This window comes from Lepeophtheirus salmonis, chromosome 10, assembly GCF_016086655.4.
Source record: "Lepeophtheirus salmonis chromosome 10, UVic_Lsal_1.4, whole genome shotgun sequence".
Taxonomy (NCBI): domain Eukaryota; kingdom Metazoa; phylum Arthropoda; class Copepoda; order Siphonostomatoida; family Caligidae; genus Lepeophtheirus; species Lepeophtheirus salmonis.
Genome location: NC_052140.2, coordinates 18,459,507 through 18,485,984, shown reverse-complemented (window position 1 = coordinate 18,485,984; position 26,478 = coordinate 18,459,507). Strand labels below are relative to the sequence as shown.

Here is a 26,478-nt window from a genome sequence, read left to right as displayed (position 1 = left end):
ACAAACTTTGCCTTGATATGATATATATAGGGTTATAAAAAATGGTTTAATTCATTTTACCATATATATCAGCCGGTGATACCATTGTGGCATAACTTGTGTTATGGATTTTGTAGGAGTGTTTACACAACAACATCACGTGGCATACTGAGATGGTATTGCACCACACCCGTTCTAATAATGTTATGGGAACGTCATTGTGTATATATTTGCTATTCCATAGGTAGTCTTTTTTTGGCTTTTATAGAATGTTTTAGGAACTTTTCTAAATTAGCCAATTTTTTGCTGATTGTAGTTGAGATTTTGTGGAACCCAAATGTACATATTGTTTTATAATTGATTTTGGATGTTGAAGCTTAATAGAAAAGTGAGGTAATAAATAAATAAAAAAATACACAAAGGAGGTAAAAAGTAAAAATCATCTTAAGAATTAGACATTTATACTTAAAATATGTTTTCTTATTTAATAAAAGTGTGCTTTTAACAAAATATTTATTTCAATAAAAAAGATAGAACAACATTAAATTCAATGTCATTGAAAATTTAATGATCATATTTCTTTGATGTTACAATCTGAAATTAGAAATTTTTTGTTGAAAAATAGATAAGATATACAATGTGGCTTCATGCTGTATTTTTTTCAAATGACAAGAAAACAAGTATTATTAATCAAAAAGGTTTTATTAATAGCTTATAATGATAGTACGCATTTAAAATTTTGTTATATATAATTTTGGAAATCATATCAGACAATGAAATAGTCCATACACAAAATAAATCAAACTCGGATATATTAATACCGGGGTGATTAACTTCATTTTTTTGTTACTCTTTAAATAACTTAGAACTTTGATTAAAAAGAGCTAAATATCTAATAAAAAGTCCTTAACTTTTAATATAGGGTGGTCCATTGAAATCTCAACACTTACTTATTCCATAATTCATTAAGTTTGAGTGATTTAAATTAATTCATATTTCGATAAATTATAGTATAAACAATTAATTACACAACAACAAAAATCTGAGCTCTCTAGTACAAGTCGAGAAAAAGACACATTAACGTGATCGACGAATTTCCATTCATTCACTCAAGCAATTGAAGTAACGTCTACCCCTTCAGGAATCCCAAAACGTTAAAGTGGAAATAGGGTTCCGCCAAAAAGGCCAAACTGGATTCAGAGAAATTAAAAAAAGCAGCACAGGTACTTCCCCTTAAGTATATCTGGGCCCATTTAAGCGATCTTGGGATTTCACATTGGACTGTCAAGACAACTATAAAAAAAGTGGGTGAAAATAGTCTTGTAAGGATGGAAAGCCCTTTTTTGACACTAACTACAGAAGATAGCCATCGCTTTCGTTGCAATATTCTTTTGAATGAGTCTTTTGATTTATTCTTTGACAGTTTTGACCATCATTGCCGCTAGGGACTGCTATATAAATGATTAAGACAGCTTAGACACACATTATTGGTAGTATTAATTTTGTTGAAATTTTATTATTAATTAATAGATTACATCTTGTTGAATTTTAAAATTGCAATGTTCATATTTTAATGGCTTTTTCGGTATAACTTAATTCAATATTTTAGGAGATAACAGAAAACTATTGAGCATAAAATGTTCAACTATAAATCTTTGGTTGTATAATTTCCTTTTAACTGACAGGGAATTAAAACAAGTTATAAACACAGGGAAGAATAAAATTCACGAGTGAGGTAATGATCACAAACTCTATCAAAAATTAAAATTTCTTTCTGTATTATTTTTTGCTTATTCTACAAAAGAAAAAGGATTTTGAGTGTAATAAAATATTTATTTCATGAGAAAGATGCAAGAATATTAAATTTAATGTCTTTGTAAATATTAGATTTCTTTGATTTTACATTCTGAAAAAAGAATGTTTTTGTTGCAAAATAGATGAAATGCAGAGTGCGGCAAAGATAATTTCCCTTTTCAAAAATGCTATAAATCAAGTTTTTTTTTTTTTAGCTGAATTTATTCACGTAAAATATAAAGAGCAATACTTAAATAATCCAACAATATCTCAACTAATAACGATGTTGATAAGATCACAATATAAATATACTATAAGGAAATAATGATTTAAAAAATCAATAAGTAGGGTAGTTTAACAAAACGTGACTCGAGAGATAGAATTATAAATACATCAATAATCCAATATTTTTAATTATTAGCAAAAAATTATGTTAAAAAAAAAACATGTAGACAAGGGTTTTGCAAAACTTTTTTTTACTCAATATGGCTATCTTCATTATCAATCACAGTATTTACATGCCGCTTCAAGGCCGTGTAGGAGTTGATGACAAACTCCTCTGACAAGTTGTCCCTTGCAGCCACTATAGAGGACTTCAGTGGGTCCATATTTGAGTGTTGAGGTCCTTTTCCCCCCTCTCCAATGTGGTACATAAAGAAAAGACCAGTGAATTCAAATCTGCTGAGGAAGGGGGCTATATTTCTTTGGTCTATAATCGAGCCCTGTTATCTTCCCAAAACTTTTGGCAATTGCTGGACATGTGAGAGGGGAAGCCGTCCTGAGTCCACACGTAGTTAGCCTCCGGGTAGTTGGTCTTCAGCCCTGGCAAGAGGGTGTACTTAATCACTTTAGAGTAGGCCTCCTGGCCGATATTCTGTCCAGCCTTGAAATAGAACGGAAGCATCTTCTTTCCATTACAGGCTATAGAGTTTAAATATATAGAAGGATAAAGGAAACAGAATATTAAAATATAATCACCAAACCTGGTTTAATTTCATGAAATATTCTGGAAAATGATTGTTTCGCAATATTTATTTTTACTGGGAGAGGAATGTTCCTCACTAATTCAATGCATGATAGCGACCAACTATATTTACAAAAAAAAATTGAGAACCCTGCCTCTCGAATGAAACTACGTCCACACCTCTATTTCTATCGCCCGATTGTTTGTGTGTTTAGCCCATAGATGCATCTCACCTTACCTGAACTAAATACGTTTTCACTTGATAGAAGTTCATCTATAAGTTTCTAACTTTATTATTATAGGATAAACCATAATGATACAACATAATAAAAATTCTCAAAAGATCCTCATCCTTTGATCTTTTCTTTTCTATAGACTCCATAGAAAGTTTTGTCATTCCCTCCATTGCAGGCCACAGTCAAAGATAAGATGGTGTTTCCTCATCTTCTTCACTGAGTCGACAGATCGGGCTCAGGGTTTTACCCATTTGCAAAAAAATTTTACTTAGATATATGTGGCCATTAACCGTAAACACTATATTTCATATCTTTTGTATTTGTGGACATATTTTCCAATGTATTACTCGAGAAAAAACTACTTAGATTGCCGGCAGCTCTCCAATTGTTGCCAGAAAGATCGCACTCATTCAATGTTGCTTTTCTGAGAGCTTTTTAGCCTGACAAACGGAATTGGTACAGAGACAAGTGTACCTCTTCTGCACCCTCTTTAGTCAAAACATCAGCAAACTCATTCCCTTTGCTATTATTATGAACATTAACCCATCTTACAGTGATATCGCACTTGGAATTCTCGAGGGAATTTTTACAGCAAGAAATGTCTTCTCTTTACATGCCTCCTGTTTTTATATTTAAACTATCTACAGTGGACAGGCTATCAGATAAAATTACGAATCCTCTTGGCATTCGTTTAGTCAAATAGCAGATTACTAACTAGAATTCTTATAGTACTCCCAATTGTTATGAATTATAAAAAAGGAGGTATTTTTGCCACAACCTGAACAATGTTGAAAAATGAGAAGTTTTTCTTCTGTACACATACATTATAATGTCCAGCTATTGGGGTAACATTTATACATAATATTTTATAGATGAAAGAGTCTAAGATTTTTTCAATGATTGTGATTTCCCAGTTTTATCAAACATAATAGATGATATTATTCATTCTTTTTGTTCAAAAACTAGTACTTCAACTAAAGTTAAATTTTGATATGTGAAAAAATTTATTAATGATCAATATTGTATTTTTGGTTTCGGGATATTGAAAAGTACTTTTAACATTTTTAATGACAGTAATTGAAGTGAAATTAACGAGAAGTTAGATTTAATTATAACTTCACATGGATTATATTGTGCATCACTTCCTACTAAATATGTAAACATATTTAGGAATAAGTAGAGTCAACTGTTTTGAGATTAGCTAAAAATATTAGAAGAGGAATCAACTTATATTTTAACATCTAAAGATGAATTAAAAATTTTTGTGATCGAATACTTTTTATATAAGAGACAAATGTTTCATTGACAGACGCAAAGTTTGTTCACTTAAAACCAAATTTATTTTTCCAAAATCAAAAAACCGAAATGTATATTAATAATTAATAATTTTTTTTACAATCTGTAAAAAAAAATTTTTTTATAATATATGTGGCACTTCCTTTTTATATTTATTTATACACATTTTCCAAAAGTAAGAAGTTGTAAGGTGTTGAATCACAAAATCTCGGAGGCTGGAGCAACAGTTACAGCAAATGGATTGAGCTATCAAGAGATGATTAATGATTTTTTTATGGCCGAAATTGGATGAATTGGATGATATTGATTTGGACAACGTTTACTTTCAACAAGATGGCGCTACGTACCACCCAAGCAACAAAACAATCGTTCTTTTACGTTAAAAGTTTCCAGACAGTGTTATCTCATGAAGAAGTGATCGCAATGGCTACTGAGATTTTGTGACAGGCTGACACGAACGGCTTGTAAGATTTGAGATCAAATATACGTCCTCAAAGTGCTATATTTGATGATTAAAATATGAATTTCTAATTAAATACACGAAATTTGGAGTTTTTTCGAAAAATATGGTCATTTTAAACCATTTTTGACTTAAATTTCATGAAAAAGGATTGGTTATTAGAATTGAATTTTTGATTTTATTAGCTTCTTTCTGTCAATGTGTTTTGTGAAGTGTCGATCCCAAATCGTCTGTAGAAGACTTATGTCTACAATGTAAAGTCTGGATGTCGATCCCTTCTACTTTTCTTTCTACCCGCATATCGAAAGGAGGTCCTGTAGCATCCGTCACCCGAACATTAATCGATGAAGGCTTCCGTCGACGATAAGTGAGCTGCCATGTACCCAAATACTTTCAATTCTTTTCACAAGAGGCTTCTGTGAGCCAATGGGAGCCGAAACGAATAAATTGATTAGATATTTGCAATGTAAAAGATTAAGGTTAATAAAGCGTTTCGTTGAATGTATAATTAAAGAACAGATGTTTTTTTGCTGATTGTAAGTTTCCACTGGTACAATTATTGGCATCGTATTCAAATTTCTGGGATATGTAATAATTAGCAATTTTTTTAACAATAGTTAACAACCTAAAAACTTGTTTTATAGACTGATATTGTTCTCAAATTGTTTTTTAAAATAAGTTCAGTCAACTTCTTTTTATTTTATTGTAACCATCAATTTTGAATAATTTCATTGCAACTTGAACTACCTCCATAGGCTAAATAAGAATAAGTTGTTGATAAAATTCACAAATTTATTTATGGATAGCAAATTTTGAGTTTGATTTTTTGTTAACAAGCTACCTTTTTCCCAAGTCAATGTTATTCATTTTTATTGAACTTAATAAACACAATGTATTATGATTTCAAAATAATTTTAAATTCTTCAACATCACTTTTAGGCTGAGAAATGAAGAAATTTTTAGTATCATTTAACATTTTGACAGAAGTTTGTATAACACTATTTTTCGTTTAAAAATGACGCTAAACAATTTGAGTACAGAATTATTGTGATACCAGATTAACTGGAAGCTATTGTATAAAGATAAAAACCTTAATTAAGTTCAAAATTTTGAAATTAAAGATAATTTCCAACTATATGTCATAATCCATGTTAAATGTTAGTATGGAAATTATTTATTTACCTTCTGTTAGTGAGCCGAGACTTATAAAAGTTGTTTCTAATTTCTTTAAATCTACAATTATATTCTTCAATACTCCTACATTTACTAAAATATTTAGTAATATTAAGTACTAAAGTTTATTTATCTTCATAATGCCTTGTTTATGAGTTGTTTGTATATTAAGCAATTTCTAATTGAGATTTATTAGATTTAATTAACTAGCAACTTCCTCAGAAAACTAATGATACTCATTAATTTACCAAAATTCGCATAACGTTAAAACCCCAAATTTATGTTTGGGAGATCATTTTAAAAAAAAGCATTTATATTTTCTTAATTTTTATATTCCTTCAAGTATTTTTATACTTTAAATTGATATTATCAAGTTAATAAACTTCATATAAAATTTATATGACGTAATGAAACGTAATATCGTAATGAAATTGTTTTACTGATTATTGTCTAACAAAGTCAATTTATTTGGTAGGATCATTTTTTTCCTCATTCCCTAACGGTGTTAAAAGAAGGATGTTCATTAACAGAGGCTTAAAAAAAGATAGAAAAGTATACCTAATTTAATGTTATATTATATTTAAATCTCACAAAAAAAGAAAGTTTATGGTATTTTTTAAAAGATATAATCACAACGGATTTGTAATCATTCTTTTAAATAAAATTTAAAATTACATTAAACTTTTTAAAATCTTTATTCCCTTCTTTAATTAAATATAAAAATACTTTTAATTAAGAAATTTGTCAAACTTTATTTTATACGATGGATGCTTTCAAAGTTATTCTTTTACGTTTTTTAAACATATGAGAAAAATAAAATTTCCCTCTTAAAAATGTATCATAGTAAATTTTTATAAACTGAACTGTATTTTACGAATACTTTAGCAAATGATACTTTTTTAGGAAGTATGATCAATTTAAAGACTAATTATAAATATGTAGAGGACATAGTGAAAATAAATTTATCAATATTTAAGTCTTATCAAATAAGATTTTTTTTTTTCAGGAAAATGTATTAATTATGATTGTTCTATTGATAAAATATCGTCGATACACTTAAAGAAAATAATTTTTTCGTGACACAATTGATGTTGGAATTTTCTTTTTTTTAATGTGCTATCAATAAAAATGCTTCAGCTTACGTTTATTTAGATTTAATTTATAATTCAATACCACAACTAAAAACTTTATTTTGACAATTAAAAAACAAAAACCCAATAATGGCATACAGAGATTGGTTGAGGAACAAGGGCATATTTATAATTTAGTTATATTTTTTAATTGAGTGCGTTTATCTTGCTAAGCTCTTACTTTATCGGATGAAATTTTTTTTTTTACTTAATCGATTCAGTTTTACCGTAAATCCGCATGAGGACAAACGTAAAGGCATTGCAGAATTGTTTGAGGCCTGCAACGATGCTAAAGGAACCATAAAAGTAACAAAATATTCTACTTTGTGACTTGGCTTTTGGTAGGAGAACAGTGGCCAGGACAATTTTTGCTTAAAGTCCTACATCATAGGAAGGCCTCACCTTCTGACCACGAAAATGAAGGACATAAGGATGCAAAGAGGCATATTTCCCTTCCAACATCCCTAATATTATCCAAGATAACTTAAAATATGGATGTACACTAGCTACGAAACCTTCTTAATAGAGCCTTCAACATAAATAATGAATAACTATTCCATTAATTAACAATTGTAGAAGAGAAGAAATAATGATTGTTCAAAATTGATGAAGCAAGAAAACAGAAAGAGGGAAATATACCATCGTATAATATTATAACATATTACTTTAATTACTTAAAAAAAGTATGAATTATGAAATAGTCATAATGCTTTAAGTGAGACAAGGGAATTAACAACTAAGAAGATACCTTTTCATTTTTTTTGTTAGTAATGTAACGCTTTATTTTTTTTACTTTTGATTGAAAGGTTATATGATACACCAGAAGTAAAGAGCTTTAATAAATTGAAAATAGTAATTATATGTCTTCCCATAAATTGGTAAATGGGCACTCTTCTGTTGTTTTAAGAATATTTTTCCCCCTTAAGTGGGTTCCTTCTAGAGTTTCTCTCTTAAGGTCTCACCTTCTTTTATTCTACGGGTTTCTTAGGGCTTTAAACCTAAGGAAAATCACATATATAATTATTTCTGAAAATATGCTTTATTTCATTTTTTAATTATCTATACAATTAAATGCTAAAGTATGCTTATATACTGAGTTTAGTTTTAGCCCGCAGTTGTATATAAAAAATTAAACAACTTCTGTAAAAATTATGTATCGGTTATTTTTTACAATTTATGTTTTTTATTGCAGCTGGAATCGTATTATGGAATTGAAATAAGTGGGATCTGTGGCCTCTAAAAACCAACTTGTACACTATTAAAGGTAGTGAAAAAAATGAGATTGGAGAATTTTATATAGGTAAGAATAGCCAAAGATTTATTCATGCTTAAAATCAATAAAAACTTTAATTTGACTGTGTAAAATATTTACTAACGGGAAGACCTAATTAAAAAACAAAACATTTTTCGCAATCCTAACCAAAGAAAATTATTGTGGCTATGATAAATTCTAATTGTTTTCCTGGATAATTGATTACTACCCCATATAATTAATATTTATTATCTGTTTTTCATAAAACCTTTATCAAATTTACATATAACATTAATTAATTAAGAATAACACGTTGAATATTCGTGGAAAAAAAACCCGGAAAACTATACATGTAGGCAGTCAACATAAAAACAAGCTAGTTAAAATTTAATTTCTGTAGCTTATAAATATATATATTAGACATTGGTTAAAAATTTCCAGGCTTAACAAAAGAAAAATGTAGTTTTTTTTTGCACAAAATTGGCCTTTTTAAATTATTATTCTGATCATTTTTATTTTATTCGATTTATGGAGCCGAGTCTCCACAACACGTTTCTAGCAATTTCTAGGCTTGAAAAGTATAATTTCCTATCAAGAAGCAGAATAATATTTAAAAAAGTAAAGAGCAGATTGTCGAAAAATTTTGATGGCTGGCTTTTGAAAGTTGATAATAACCAAAAGTGAGGTGAATAAAAAAAATAACGCCCTTAATGTGTTAAACCTCTGATTTTTTGCCCATATTTTGTTTTTTGACAAATTATTATCATATTAAATCGACTATTATTCATATTGACGCAGTTGAAGCACTGTAAATTGCTCTTAAAGTAATCAAATTTAATTTTCAACATAAAAAACTAAGTGATAACCTCCTCTTCCATTAGAACCGCTGTGGCGCACATTCATCCCTCCTTTATCTTAATATATATTATATTGGTGATCGGTATTATATTATTTTAAAAGAATACTGCCATTTTTGCGCTTAGGTTTCTTTTTTTTTTTCTCCTCCCATTTTTCCACAACCATTTTTTCCTTCACATTTGTTATCTTATTTAGTATGAGGTCATGCAAGAGCATACGTTACAAAGTCGATGATTCATACCCCAGCATCTCGTTGGGGTATTGGTTTTACACATATAGAAGGTATTCATTCCAGTAATTTAAATTTTGAAATGTTTTGATAATTTTTTCCATTCTATAAGATGAAAAAAGATCCATCATTAGTTTTATAAGGATATAAATATGATCCTTATCCCACCTCATCACCCCTAAAGTTGTTGTTTTTTTTAAAACACAATAAGACATATCTCTAAAATATGATTATTTTTTTATTTTGCTCAATACAATGAAGTTAAAGAGAAAAGCTATGTGCATGGATGGAAGTACTAAAATGTATACCACCATCTATTAATGTTAAAATGTTCATATTTACCCGTTTTTGGGGTTAAGTTATTCATATTTTAGAAAAATTATACAATCACCTCATCTTCCTAATTAAGTGTATTTTTTAAAAGAAATTTATAAATCAGAATGATATTCGTTTTATATTTTTTAATTATGTTTGTAGACTTCTATAATCAAAAGCATACAGATTACAAAAAAATTATTTTATGTATCCTACGGCTTGAAAGAGATACTATCTCTGCTTGGGATCTTTAGTTATTATGTTGGCAAAAAAGTATATTATTGAATAGATCTAATATACACATAAAGTAAAAATATTATTTGGGATTTTATTTTGTTGCATTTATGTTGATACACCATGTATAAATATTATGGATACATCATAAATTTCTGTTGAATAGGGAGCAAAAAAAAACTTTAATAAGAAAGTACTCACGCTAAAATTAATACCCAAGTATTTCCTAAAACCCAGGAAAATTATGGGATTAACCTTCCATTATGGATATCTACAATGCATTAAGATGATTCAATCAGTGAATGAATGTAAAAAAACTGATTTGTAGAATCTATAATACTTTCTAAGCTCATTTAATTAAATGGAAAAGAATATAATCATCTTAATATTCTAAAACATTGACAAATAACATTACTTTAATTTGATATAGCTATTTTAATTATTGTTGAATATGTCAATATTTACAAATATAATATTTAACTTTTTTACTTTTTATACATTAATGTAAGAATTAATTTTAATCAAAGAACATTATAAGTGATAACTTTATTTTGAGTTTTTCCTTTCATTTAAAAGAAATAAATATATTAAAATAAGCTGTATTTAAACCTATAAAATTAATTTATAGAATTTTTTTACACTTATTATTACTTTATACTATGTATTTTTGAGCGAGTTTTCCTTATGACATGTGAGTAATAAACAATTTTTGTGCAACATTAAAAACTCGAATTTTTGTAATAACTATATTAAATAATTGTTTTGGGACGTTAACACGTCGTGGTAGGGATATTTTAAATTTGTAAGATGGTCCAAAAGCTTCTCTTCTGTCACGAACTTAATTCCCCACTGCGCGGAAGGCGGAATCTTATTCTGGGCCGTCAAAACTGGCCTCTCACAGTAGACGTTTCAAATTCCTTAACAAAAAACGGTCATTTAAGTTTTGGTCAGGGATGTAGAAACTTGTTTATCACGCCTCTATTTGTCAGGAATCTTATTCTTCTCCAACAGTTTGTGAGGTATCCAGAAACAAAAAAGCAGTTTGTACCATAAATCGTCTGTCAGGATCCGATGAACGTTTTTTTTTCTGTTAAAAAAACCTTTGTTGCAACTATTCGAGTACTGAGTCGAGGGGTTGAGTCGGTCAAGTTACAAACACATACGCTGTACTCAAGGCTCAGAGTCTCCTGGGGACGTCCTGGACTACCCTGCTTCTCCATAGTAAATATGTTATCTTCCATGGCTCTAGTCCACTTTAAAACTGTTTCCTGAATTTTCAGGCTTGGTGTAGTTCCACCTTACTGATCTTCCAATCTTCCAACAGAAGTAGACATAGCTGCAAAAAATAAAAAGACTCTTCATCGTGCAGCAGTCAAATGACAAACTAATTCACTTAGTGAAGATGTCACTTTATATATATATGAACAGCAATCTTTTCTTAAACTTACGGGCATGATTAAAATGAAGAGGACAAAAAACTTCTTACAGTTACATCATTTATCAGCAAAAGGTTAGGGGATTTTATTATTATTTATAACTAAAGCTAATATAAAACGAAAGTGCCTAATTTTTTAAGACCATCAATTAAAAAATCATTTATGAATATTTAGTGTAACCTACCTTGAATCGTTAAGGCCGCCTGTGGTTTATACCCTGCTGTTGATTTTTCATCCAAGTATCCACAGAATATGATACAATGGTAATGTATATTTTGTACCTTAATGTTTCTTTAATATTCCAGAAAAAGGGCATTCTGCAAATTGGTTTGGATTTCCTTCCACTTATTTTTTGTGATCATTCATAGGACTACCTGGATATTAAAAAAGATAATTGATAACTATTCTTATTGAAAGACATTTTCAACTTTATTTTGATTCGTACGTGGTCTCATTGCTAAAAACTTTATTTTCAATAGCACTTTACCGAACAGACAGTTTGTTGACAAAATGTTAAATATATTTGGGTACGATTCATACTGCAATACTATGTAATCATAATTCCCATTAATGTTACATCAACTTTAAAAAAAAAAAAAAAAAAATTATTTGCCACGAATTACAATGATTCAGTGCTGATTCATTAATAATTGATTTATTTCGTAATAAAAATGTTTCTACAGTTGGGTCAAACTGCTAATAGAACAGAAATCATAGCAGCTATCCAAAAATTAATTAAACGAATCAATTAGAAAGTGATATTAAAAATTTAAAAAAATTAAAAGAAGGCAATAAATAAATCAATGATTGAGATTCAATAGACAATGCCGATAATTAAATCAGTTATTTATACATTTTAGGAGCTTCAATGTATCTAAACAAAATCTGATTGAAACTCCTCTATCCCAAAGAAGTCTTTGACTTGATAAACATCAAGATGTATTTTTCATTGGAGTTATCTAATAGATAATGAAATAGAATTGCAACTTGAATCACAATAAAATATTTTTTTTTCGGCAAAGTCTATGTTTGGTAAAAAGATTATTATTCAATGTGTCTGTTTCGTAAAAATGTTTAGATAAAGTGCCCTAAAACCATATTTCCCTTGGATTTTTATAGTTCATAGAAAAATGATAATTTAATTTTTTAACCCAAAAAAAGTATTTTCAAAATTATTTTTGTGCAACATTCCCATAATTGAGTGTAATATGAGGCCTTTAAGGATATTAAAGCATGAAAACTCATGAATCATAGTTTGAAGCTATTTGTTTTGAGGTGGCAAAAATATTTTTTTAGTAACATATATATTTTTAATTGAAGAAAATAACTTTAAAGTACAATAAAAATGTAGTCTCTTCCATTACCTCTCTAAGATATATTGTGGGATGACCCAAATATATATATATGTATTAACTTATCTTGTTGTTTTCAACCCCATTAAATAATAATAGTTAGTAATAAATGTGTCACAAACAGAGGCACATCCGTTAAAAGCAAATGCATTGTTTTCTGCAAAATGATTCTTCACTGTTATGAGTTGTATGTGTTTAAAAAAAAAAACACAATATAGACCATTCATCCCAAATAGTTAACTGCCCACACATATGTATGTCTTTATATATCTACATATCAAACCATTATTCTATCATTTGATTGGAAGATATATTATCAAACATTGGACAGCATGAAAAATTGTTTTATGTTTTTTTGAATTAGTTTTCCTACCTAACAAGGATATTTTTGCTGCATATTTTTAAACATTTGTTCAACAAACTCTCAGTACTCTCAATATACTCGTCAGTATAATACTCAGCGTTTACTCTTTCTCTACTTTTTTTTTTTAATTCAAAGTTTGATTTCTTCACTTTACGAATTGATTTTTCTCCGATTCAGAAAAAAATACAAAATAATTATATAAATCTTGAGAAATCAAAATAAAAACTTTCTTCAATATATTTTTTTATCTTTTATATATGACTTTCATGTCGAAAAATACACGAAATCACGTAGATGTTGCTTCTTTTTATAATAACCATATTTCTTAATGCAGGTATAAAAAGAGGCCAAAGATTGGGTATGGGTGTAATAAACAGAGTCAGTAAGTTGTTTGGTAGTTTAATGTTCAGGAAATTATTGAAATATTTATGTTAAAATCATTCTTGGACGTTCTTTAAGCAGAGCATATCGTTTCGGAGTGAAATAAGATAATTTGTGGCTGTCAACACAAAATCAAGAAAATTATTTTTCTCAAAACTAAGTGCATATTTCATTTTTATCTTTAACAAATTATCGTCCATTTTTGTTATGACATTGTTATTATCAGCCCTATAAAGGGTCCAAAAATTACACCTATAGTAGCCAAAATTGATTGTTACTTTCACAGAATAAGAAAATGATATATTTTATTTGCTAAACCATAATTAGAGTGAAGCTAAATCCCATATACCAAATAAAAGCACTAAACTAAGGCTGACTTTTTGGGTATCTTATCTGTTCCCGCAAATTTGAGTACAGCCACTTCAACTGATTTCCAATATTCATATAGAATACTTGCCCATAAGTAGTTATTAATTAATAAAATTGCTTAAAAACAAGGAGAACGAGTATTTTAACATCGTTGTCTAGTACCTTATTGGTAACAATTCTGGATTTGAGATTACTTTCATAGACAATAGTAATTTAACGTTGTTGAAAGTCGAGCAAACAGTACAGGTTCGATATAAAATTATCAATAGAGTCTGTAGTTTGTAATTATTGATGATTTTCTTTTTCTTCGACTTCATTATTAATGAGTTTATAAAAAATTGATAACTAGTGAGAGTACCCAGCATTACTCAAAATTATAAGGCGTCGACAAAAGACAAACAAAGAATATTTCTTGAAAAATATAGATATTTTCTCCGTTTTTCTTTCTTAGCTTTATCTACACATGTCGTTTGCCACATTCTTACTTCTTCGATCATGTAGGCACGCAGTTTTAACGTTTTACCGTGCTCACTTAAAAGAATGTATCTGCAAATATCAAAACAGACAGATACACAAACTTTTCTCTAATAATATGGAAATGTATTCCCATTTTCTTCCCAGTATGCCTTAAATAATTATTTCTGCATGAAATTAAGACTATCTAGAGACAATGTCATATTTTTTATTAAAGCTATCCAAAGCTACAATACTAAAGATTCTAAATTGTAATTGTCCACCATCTGCAGGTCTTACATACCAAAGACAAAGTCTGATCCTTCTTACAATTTTGGTGGAATCAACGTAAGCCTATTCCTAAACAATAGAAAATTTTCAGTCAATGAGATGATCGTGGCGGGTCTTACATGCTGTCCTCTTGATGTCGTTCCAAAAGTAATAAGACAGTGGATTCAAATCAAATAATAAAGGCGGATATTTCTCTTTAGAATAAAATCTCTGGAAGTCGTCTAAACACAATTTTTGGGACTTGTTGGGAGTACGGCATGGAGCTCCGTCTTGCTACCAAATAAAGTTTCCTATGGGTTAAATATTATTTATCCAAAGCCTTACATTGTCCTTGCTATTTCATAGGGATGAATTTGCAGGCCATGTAAATTTACTACTTTTTGCCTTTGGTCTTCCTACCAGATATTTCTGTCAACGCTAACTGATGCATTGATTAATTATCCATTTGATGGCGTCATTTTATTTGTATATAGCCTTTAGTTTGGACACACTTTTAAAGGAAAGAAACTACACTTCTTTTTGTTCTATAATATAATGTTTCTAAGGATATAAGCATTTCTCATTTGATGTTTTAGCTCATTTCTTCCTTTGCTTATTGACTGACAGGATATTATCTGGGAGCGGACACTTTCAATCTAGAACTTTATCTCGATGTATTTCAGCAACCCGTTGCAATAGGGTATGTCAATAAAATAAAATTAACTAATATTATGTCTAGTCTACCCTAATCATCGATGCAGCCCTCTTGGCAGCAATGATAGCTTCCAGGCTGCCACAGAAGCCCTTGTACATATTACAGATGTAGTAGCATGTGTTGCTGGTTGACAGGTTCCTTGAGGTTGTTGATATTTGGGTGACGGACGGTGCAGCCCTTGGACTCAATATGCACCCAAAAAGTGAATTTGAATGGGTAGGTATCTGGTAAGTAGGGGGCACATTTTATTTGGCCAGAAAGGCAAGTTGTCCTCCAACCCGTTATGTGCCTTTTTGGACCTGTGAGCAGGTGCATCATCCTGCTGGAACACCACGTTCATGTCCAGGTTCCTTTTTAAAATCCGCAACTACTTTACAATTGATTTCTTGAGAGCGTCCAAAAGTGCATGGAACTAAAATTCGTTAATCACGTTCAGATGCCATTTTCTTGGCTTCTATGACACTTATTTTATTTTTAAGTTTATTGTTCGTATTTGGCCGGAACAATTTTATCGCATTCATATGAATCTTGATTTATGTAGAAACAGGAACCAGTGTTTAACGTTTCACATTATGATAAAATTGTTCTAAATTTTTAGAAATATCTATATTTATTCTGGAAAAACCCATGTTCACAAATTGGTATGTTCAAAAACATTTATTTATATACCTTTATAAAATATATTTATATTCCTTTAGATCTTTTATTTTTTGTATAAGAATTATGGAAATGAATCTATTGTAATAAATTTATTAGATCATACGAGCCTTTCTAATATATTTGACGTGCATATACTTTCATTTTTTAAATTTATGTACATACAAACATATATATTTAATATTATCCACTCTCATAATCATATATTAGCATATATAAATCTTTTGTGTATCTGATTAAATGGTTGGTATTTGAATAATTATGTTCTGTGATTCCCATCTGGAGCTCCTCGAGCTTAATAAGAAATATGTTTTTGAAAAGCCAGTCATTCAACATATTTTATACATAATATTATGAATCTTATATTCTGTTAAAATAAGTTGCTCCCCACATCCAAAAACAATATATTTAGATGCTCTGCAGTATAAAATATGTGTAATGACTTGATTTTTGAAGACATAATTTGTTTAATTTTGAGGAGCCCTAGATGTCAATCACAGAACATTTTTTTTAGCTCTACCAGCTAATTTCACTCTAACACGTCAAAAATTAACAATTTATAGCAAAAAAATAATTGGTGAAAGGACATTTTGACAATGGACAATATTCCAAAATGTCAATTTTGCCTTTGAACAATTTGCTGAGTGGGCATTTCCCCAAACTAAAACTTGCGACATATGGCTGAAAAATGATATAAACGATTATTTAAATCAATATCTTAAATATCATATATACAATTGTATATGTTAATTTATTAAATATAATTTTCAGCCGAATGTAACTTCGTCATATCATCCGTGCGCAATATGTCTGTTCGGTTAAGTTTCCTAAGGAGAAATATCATTTGTCATTTGGCAAAATATTTTCTCCCAATCCTCACCTCAAGCATACCAACATATATTTGATATTGTTTGAATTTATTTTATGATTATATAATGAGTATATTTTCTACAAATTTCATATCATTAACTTTTATTGTTCTTTTAATTGGTCAGATGGAGTTGCACTGATAAAGAATGATCAGAATAAACATGATAGTTCTAAAACTATTTCAGCTGACCTATGAACTGTCTATGAATCCCATACACATTAAATATATTTATTCTTTTAGAACGACCGAGTATCGAATCCGGGCACATAAAGTTCAAGAGAATAATTTTATCCCAAGGAATGCCAACTGTCAAATTTTGCGACAGTTTGAGGCAGATATTATGAAAAATAAATAATTGTACATTTTAAGGTGTAAAATGCATGCCTTGCACAACCAATTTGATATATAGCCCACCATGCCTAAGGTTGGTTTTTTAAGTACTATTACTTTGATTATATAAAAGTTAATTAGACTTTTATTATGAATTAAGGGATAAATTTCAAATATTTGCTTTATGTTTTGATTAAAATAATAATACTTTTTAAATTAAATAATATAATCATTATTTTTATAAATTAAATAAAGTTGTTACAAGAATTTAAATACTTTTTCCTTATATAACTAAAGATGTAGAAAATATTACCTAAGCACGGGTTTTACTTTTTATAATCTGGCAATCTGAACAGTCTTTCTTTCTATTGTCAATAGCTGTTTTTCGTTATTCTTAAATTATTGAGTAGACATATTTAAGTAAAAGTAATTATAGTGCGTATGATTATGAAAGATGGAGAGTAAACTAAGGCTTTTTTGTGGAGTTATAAACATAAGTCGTTGATGGAGTTGATTTAAGGATCGACATTGTTAGGAATTCGAATTTAGGATCTCTTGAAATTAAAATTAATATATTACAAGCTCAAATGTTCCGTACTATTTGTGACAGCCTTACATTATTTGCTATATTGATAAAAATCCAAATAAATGATTTTATTAAAATAGGTGTGTCAAGAAGTTTTTATTTGTCTATTGGTGTGCCATGAGCACAAAAAGCTTAGAAACCACCTTGGAAGGGGAAATGTATTTACGAAGTTTCGTAAACTATCATCTAGTTAAGCTTGATAATTATCTTAAGCTTGAACAAAGGTTTCTCAAGTTTGAAAATCGTATTTCTGTTGGGAAAATTCGTTTACAAATAATAAAAATGTATCGCCACACATTAAGTTGCTGGTGAGGGGAACCGATATCTGAGTCTTCTTCGAGTGACCAGTTATGTGATAGGCAAACTCGTCAACCGAAACAACAGAGAGTCATAGATCCAGCATAGGAAAAGAGATTCATGGTTATCTTGAGACGTTTATTCTTTCACTCTTTTAAATTATTACTTATTTTATTAGTTTTTTTGATGTTATCTGATACGAAGTAGAAACTGAAACAATAATACAAACTTACATATATGAGAGAAAATTCGAACTATTTTATCGCGTTTCTAAAATGATTCTCGATTGTTATTTCAAATGATGACTGCACTCATGCTCTCACTTAATAACTTTGAGAAGCGCGGACTAATGCTTTGCAGTTCATATAATAAACGTCAAAACAACTAAGTTGATCTACTTTTAAACATTTCTTTTTTAAATTGTCAGAGTTATCATGTCATTTTGTGATGTTTTTAAAATTTTGGCAGGGTTTCCATTTTGAAGCTCAACTCATCAATTTTTTACAGTACCTATAAACATTAAATAAAACAAAAATTGTTCACTTAGTTCATCCTGCTACTTGTCATTTCATCATTAGCTTTGTTTCTTAGAATGGCAAACCAATTTTTTGTCAAAAATCAATAATTTTATTATTATTTGAAGAGCTTTAAGGATGTCACAAGTATCAATAGTTTTTTTAATCACCAGAAACAGTATCTTTTATGGTTAAACATAGCAACATACATTTCCAAAATGGGAAAAAGTTATAAGTTTTTAAATATACTCTGCTGTACTAATCTATTTATTAATTCTATACTTCTTTTTTTTCAAAAGTATAACAGGCATATCTTAATTTCTAATTATGACAAAAACAAAAATTATAACCTAATCAAATACAATCCCAAAACATATCTAACATGGGTCAAAAATAATAGGGGAAACAAGACAAAACGACGTTAAGAATCACAGTTTTCTTTTCATTTTTTTAAAACAAATATTTATGAGTCCAAATAAACGACCAAATGTTATAGGAAAAATTTGCCAAAACGTAGAGTTCTATAAGGGATTAATCATTCTAAACTAGTTGGAATGGGTTTCATGTTCCATGTATAATAAATTATTTCCTGCACTTTGCTGATAATGTCTTTACCTTACAGTCCCTAGGATGATTCGGATCCGTTGCCAATAGAAAATCAGTTTTTGATATTGATAATTGTAGATTATACCTTATTTTAATTCACTCATTCGTCCCCAAAGGATAAATCTTATCACATTTGTATTGAATTTTTACTCATGTTTCAAGTGTTTTGCTACATAATGTGCAATTTATACTCTCATTTTGAATATCAATTGCATACTTAAGTGTAATTGTTTGTCTAGAAATTGCTTGAACACAAAATCTAGTGGCAAATAAAATAAATTATGTAAATGATTATATCTGCTGTTACACGATCCACAGCCTTCTTTTGAAGATTCCAAATGTGTCAGATTATGGATGGTAATATAGAACGGATTTGGTATCATACTACTCAATAAATATTAATATGATATATCCTTTGAAAAGAACTATTAAGTTATATGAAACCTTTGGCATGTAATTGTTTTAAATATGAATTATAGACTCTTGATTCGGTTATTAGTTGTGTTTTTTTCAAATGTTTTAATATTTATGGTCATTTTACTCGTCACATTTTATATTTATTTGTCTTTCTACACCTGATCATATTTTATTAATTTCTCAAACAAATTTATTGCTGTGTATTAGCACGTACTGAGCAATTCATCAGGAGGCGAATAATTTTAAACTAAAATGTTTATTTATGTTATCTGTAACTTAATTCCTCTACCAACATATTTTATAGTATAATATAATTCTTTATGAGCCTTAATAAAAAAAATATGTAATGAGTTACAGGGTCCAACGACAAAAATTAACAAAAAAGAAACACTTATTAACGGAAAAACAATAATTTGTTGAAGACACTCAATCTAATTTATTTTCTTTAGTTTCAACAAGACTTACTAATCTGCTTGTGAAGGAAGTGTAGTCTTTAGTCTAGAGGCTTCACCTTGATATAGTTTTTCATAGTTTATTTCCTTAGAATAATAAATTTGATTGATTTACTGCTCCTCAACAATAGTTGACATGAATAGATGTGACAACAGCGCCCTTGAGCAATCTATAGTTTTGTATTACTGAGGGGTACAACTTTTGATACTAAATTATAATATTGTAGCTATAATTTTATATAGTGCACAAACTTCATCAAAAACTTATTTTATTTTCAAAGTTCTTATAAAAAAAATTAATTTTTGTTTAAGTTTTTTTTAAGAAAAACGGAATATAACGAGTTGAAATCGCAAACTCATGTTGGTAAGGTTATTTTAAAATAAAATTTTTTCTTATTATTGATGTACTCTACGACATGTGTTCAAAAAGTAAGGTGACTTTGTATTTTTAGGAAAAAGTATTTATTTGCTCCTGAAAATTTATCTTCTTCTCTTCAAAGTACTACCCCTCAGATAAAGTACACTTGATTTAATGTTTTTTTAATCCTCAAAGCACTTTCAGTATAGCTTTGAGCTCTTCCTGCAATATAGTCTTCAATTGTTGAAAATCTCCGTCCTTTCATAGGTCTCTTCCGTTTTGGGAACAAGATAGTGACAGATGGAAGTGTTGTTTTCCTTCCTAAACAATTCCAGACACTTCAAATTCAATTGATCGATCTTTAAGGTGATCTTGGAAGAGTTTGTACCACCAGTAAACATTCAAATGTTTTTTTAAGCAAATTTTGATGAAAAATTCTTTTGATACATGTTTTTAAATAGTAAAACATCGCCGAACACGCAAAATATTTCTTACTGTTTAAACTACTCACAAACAAACTAAACATATTTAATAGCAGAAACATAATTTTTTTTTGGCGAGAGTACTAAAATAAAAAAAATCTAGCATACCAAATGTACATTACCCGCAAAATTTGACAAGTCATCTTACTTTTGAAAACACCTTGTATTTAAACGAGTATTTTATTAATTAAATTACTATTTACAATTGCAAAATGCATAGAATAGGTTATAAAAAATTAAAATGATGTAGTTACTTTAATCGTTAGCACAGTTTATTATGTAATTTTTTTAGATTTGTTTTATAACCAGATCACAAATCATGTCATAACAAGGATGTTCTTTAACAAAATAAAAATCAAATTAGATCTGCATTTTTGTTCTTTGAATTGAATTTCTTGTAGCCAGTCATATCTTTGTAACAATCTAAAGATCTTTTGAAATGCATACAAAATTACACCCTTATCCGAATGTCTACAATTTACTATTTAATATATTTTTGGATTAAATTATCCGCGACTTTAGTTTCTGGATTCTTTATGTTGTAGATATAGAAATATTCATTGCCATCATCTTTGTTTACAAGTCTTATACTTTTTGTAAATATCGCATGTTTTTTCACTGTGTTTACTCAAAAGAGGCCATAAAAGAGGATAATGATAGGAAATCTATTCAGTTTTATGTAACTAAACAAACTGTGTATGTATAAAATAATAATTTCTGAGTAATTTTTATTACCAGCACTTTTTTATTTTATAGATTATACTATTTACTAGAAATACCTATTACTGTATTAGGTAATTCAATTAATGTATATTTCATATTATTGCTCATTCTGTCAGAGAAAATTACATACCGTGAATGAAAATTGTATTAAATACAAATGAGAAACAGTGGCTACTACTTTGATAAATATTTGCAGTAAATATAAAAAGGATAAAAATTGAAATAAATTAATATTTGGAAATTAATTTAACTTCTAAAATACCTCAATATGAAGCCTATTATTCCCATTGCGTACTTTTAAGTACGTGTTTAAAGGATGAGTTTGTAGCAATACTACGATGAAATATTTTGTCGTAGAAGTTTATAGAAAAAAAGCTTAAAACATATGGAGAAACTTGTAAAGAACAATACTTATTCATTATACTGCCTCATAAATCTCACTAGTTTCTAATACAATAGGCAAAAAGTAAATGTGATTTACTGACAAAATCAACGCTCCCATAAGAGTCAACTAAAAAAAAAGTAATAATTTTAGTTTTTTTATCAATTCCGATTGTTTTTAGTACATCTTTAAGTCCTAAACTTTGTCTAGTTTTCAACCTAGTAGGTACATTAGGAAGGAAAAGATATGGTTCATTGCATTTTTGTGTACCATCTGTTACACAGTTAGACACATCATTATTTTTTTTTCCCTATCAATTATAAGCTATAAATTAACAAACTTTGTAAAAGAAAAAAATGAAATTGTTTAGCTATCAATTAAATTCGTTAAAAATACATAAAAGGCAAGAAAAAAAGTTGATGAAAAGATATTTAAAAAAAAAATACTTTTATGTATGTACTTTGATAAAAAAAGTAACATTATTAATTTTTTTTTTTTTTTTTTTAAAGAATTAAAGTGTTAAAAATTTAAGCAAGACTTTTGCTCTCTTCCTTATTTTCTTGCATATCCAAACTCAAGTACAGCTCTGGGGTTTGAAACACCCCAAAACTAAATGATTTACTGACATAGCGGATCCTTATCCCTAAAAATGACATGCTTGATGCATAAACGTAAAAATAGGCTTGAGGCAATATGTTTCACAAAAGTTAAGAATATTTTTTTGAATCAAAATACATACATTTTTCTGGATATGGTCTTTTAAATTTAATGTATGCCCTTTTTTGTGTTATTTTATTGTAACCATTAATTTAAAAAAAATTGTGTGCCATTTACCACTCTCTGAAGGGGTAAAAAAATAGTTTGCAGCTTATAATTGACAATAATTTGTAGAATAATACAAATGTCAGTTATCGTTCATTTTAACTAGAGTAACTTTTCCCGGCGTTGACTGTGACATCAAGAAATTAAAATTATTTCAGAACTCTCTAGTTCATATCAAACAAAAAATGACAACTGTAAAACTTAAAAAAAAAAAAAAAATTACCTGCATGTTGGTCTGTTATCTTTGCACACTTTTTTTTTTCAAAGTAGAGATAAGGCTTAGAAACACCGTTGAACTGGCATTTGCCCAAATTTCAGGTTATGTCTAAAAACCTTTGTCCTAAAATAACTTCTTCTTTTATTCTCTACAAATTCAAATCTTCTTTAAGAAAAAGTGTGCAAAGTTATATACCAGTATGTGGCAAGAATAATTCTTAGAATATTACGGTGTTTATTTCTTGTTTTATATGAAGTAGTAGTTTATTGAAAAAATAGTATTTTTTGCCAAATGCTAAATTAATGCTGTAACGGACGTCAAGGCCAAAAAATTGCTATCCAAAGCGTTTTTGGACCCTTACAAACGTACATGAAATATTTCATGTAAGAGAATAATAATTTATATTCTTTTAAGTAAAATAGTACACTTTTATGGGTTTTAATTATATAATTAATGTTTGAAAATAAGTAGTTATTAATATACTGCTCAGTTTAAGGGATATTAAAATTAAACTCAACCTTTTTTTACTGAAGCACAAAATCATATAATATATAACTGTTACTTATATCATCATATTTGGGACGGCCTAAAAATGACACATTTTGATACAAAATTTGAAAAATCTCAAATTAAAATGGTATATACTTCGTAAAAATTGGCAAAAACTTTGTTAAAGTGATTGGAGATTGAAAAAGCAGTGACTAGAAAATGGGACAATCCAATGGTCAAAAGACAATTACGTGGACTTTATTGCAAGAAATTTTCAGAATTTTAGCTCTTCCTTTTTGTTGCATTTGTTTGTCAATAAGTTTGTTTTTAGAAAAAAAAAATTTAAAGCCTCCGTGTACTTGAAGGCTAATAAAATTATTAGCAGAACCATTTCTTTAGCCTTGAGACCCAAATGAAAGATTTCAGGCAATTCCAATAGTAAGTTTAGTCGATCGGACACTACCACAAAGATACATTAATTTGTGTCATTCCAAGCCAAATGAACAACCCAAAAACAGAACCATTGTCAGTTTTTTTTTCAAATTTGGTACATATTTTAATATTGTATAAAAACTCAGAAATCCAATGTTTTTACCTATTTGTTCCTCTGGTTCAGGATTTAGAGGATTCAAAAAAAAATATCTACACAAGAATAAACTAATTATTTTGAAATAGTTTTTAAAGTAGATGGATATCTTCAAAAACAATCTTAGTACAGTGATAAAAAAATGGGTTATGTGGCGTCGAGGTCAAAACATTAGAAGCCTTTAAAACTTGAACCAGAGGACACAAAAGTTCGAAATACTGGAATCTTGAATATGAAAGTATGTGTCTGATTTCAACATTCCATTTTATAGATCTGTGAATTCATAATCTCAACTATTAATTATAAAAAAGAATATTAATTTTGTAGCCCATAAAGACGTTCAGACTTATTTTAATTTCTAGATTATAATCAAATTTGACAACTACTAAAAAGAATAAAACATTTTTAACTCCTCCTTTCGTCTACCTTTTTCATATTAATCATTGGAGTAGAGTTACTAAAATAAATCATAAATTAAAGCCTCGTGAACAATTCAAAAAATTATTAATAACTCTGAGAGAAAACAAGTTCCATCCTTTAAAAGTAAGAAAGTAAAAGAATTTATATATAAGGGTGAGCTAATATAAAAATGCATACATTATTATATTGGTAGGATATTTTAGGTACTGGGTTGAAGGAACACTCTGATATGTATCTGATTGCTAGAAATAAAAATATTTGAACTACTTAATATTTCATCTTTACTGAAATTTCTATTTTATGTTTCGTAAGGTAAACACACATATGGGCCCTATAGTCTGTAGATGTATGTATAATTACTATCCCTTAAAAAAGGGCTTGTCATCATAAGTACAGTTGTAACACAAAGAAAAAATAATTTATATGTGAATAGATGGTTTAAAAAAGTTGAGAAAAAATGTGCATGTAAATTATGTATACTCATTCCAAAAATGTCAAGGAATGGGATTTTTGTAGACCGTGAATAGATTTAAAAGGATTTTTTTATATTATTTATAGACAATATTTTTGTATCAATTCCGTAGATAAAATAAGCAAATCGTATTTCGGTACCTCCGACACTATTTTGACTAAAAATATTAAGAGACACACTTTTTGTACAGATGAATATATTTCCTTTTACATGGGCGTCTGAAGGATTATTTCTAGTTTCATAATTAAATGTTTTATTTAAAATGAGAAGAAGAAATAACAATTTGAAAGGTTGCATGTTCGGCGGGAATTGACTTCATAAGGTAGTTGCGTATTTTTTTTTTTTTTTAATAAATTCTCCTTCACATGCAATAACACATTCGAAGAACAGATGAGCAGCTCTTGACAATGTAGCCTGTGTCCATGGCTTTCCACGCTGTCATAATGACAGTTCAGAGGAAATCAAAATTTGGATTATATGTACTGCTGTCATTCTTCTCCAAATCCCTCTAAACTGCAAAATCCAGGGACTGGAGGTCAATAGTGGATGGGAAATACATACTAAAAGCCAGAATTATGGTTTCTGCATAATTTTTGGTTGTTTTGGCTGTACAGGGCTTTAATACTGATGATTTAAGCAATTAAGATGGAGACGCCATGGCTCTCTGTAGTCTTCTTAAAACTGACACCGGGTGGAAGAGATTGCATACGTGTAGTCTCTTTTGCTGTTACTCGAACCTATTTACAATTATAGACATGGTATAAAAATACAACTTGTCTTTTGGTTGCCTAAAAAAGACTGATGACCAAAAATATAGGCTATAAAATAGTATTTAAATTCTGCTACACGTTTTAAGACCTCACTAGCAGTAGTGGAAGAATAATTAGTAGAGTACTTGGAAGAGTAGCAAATAAGCTCACTGACGTTACATGAAATATCTCTACTTTCTACATTGTCATGGGTCTCTATTTTTCTTTTTCTAATGCCTATTCAATAAATTACCGTTTTAATTGCGTCAGGACCCCTTTTTTGTAAGTGGTCATCCCTCCCTTTTGGAAAATTACGGTTGATCATAGTGAGACTATGTTAACATAAGAATAAAAAAACTATTATTTTAAAACCAACAATTAGTTTAAAGAAGAAAAACATATATACGTTAAACACATTTTTATTTATAATATGTATTCCATTCATCCATCCATCCCTTCTATAATCATACGTCCGTCCATTCTCCCAAACTAAGCCAGTATCCCCTATCTATGAAGTATCTGAGAATACGAATCGATTGTTCTATATATTTTTCAAAACCACCTGGGATCACCTTCCCTCTGCTCCAGTTAGTGTAGAGGATTGAGAGGACACTCAGAACCAAACTCTCAATTTTTCCGCAGTTCGCATGCCGGCTTGACGTCGTTATGAGCCAGTCTAGGACGTCTAGTTCCCCCCACCCCTACTCCATAAGAATATTCCTCTTAACGGCTTCCCTAGTACCTTGAATCTTTCAGCAATTGTAGAACACGTGTCTATTTGTCTCTG

General features: G+C 29.0%; 1 protein-coding gene across 2 annotated transcripts in view; it reads left to right on the top strand.

The window, feature by feature from the left end:
• The window catches only part of LOC121125647 (dopamine D2-like receptor), a 161,614-nt gene that overhangs the window by 46,352 nt on the left and 88,784 nt on the right, over positions 1-26,478 (top strand). For both annotated transcript variants that reach the window (XM_040720840.2, XM_071891573.1), the window contains one exon: positions 8,225-8,332. The gene's annotated coding sequence lies outside the window, so the exon portion shown is untranslated. The remainder of the gene's footprint in view (positions 1-8,224; positions 8,333-26,478) is intronic.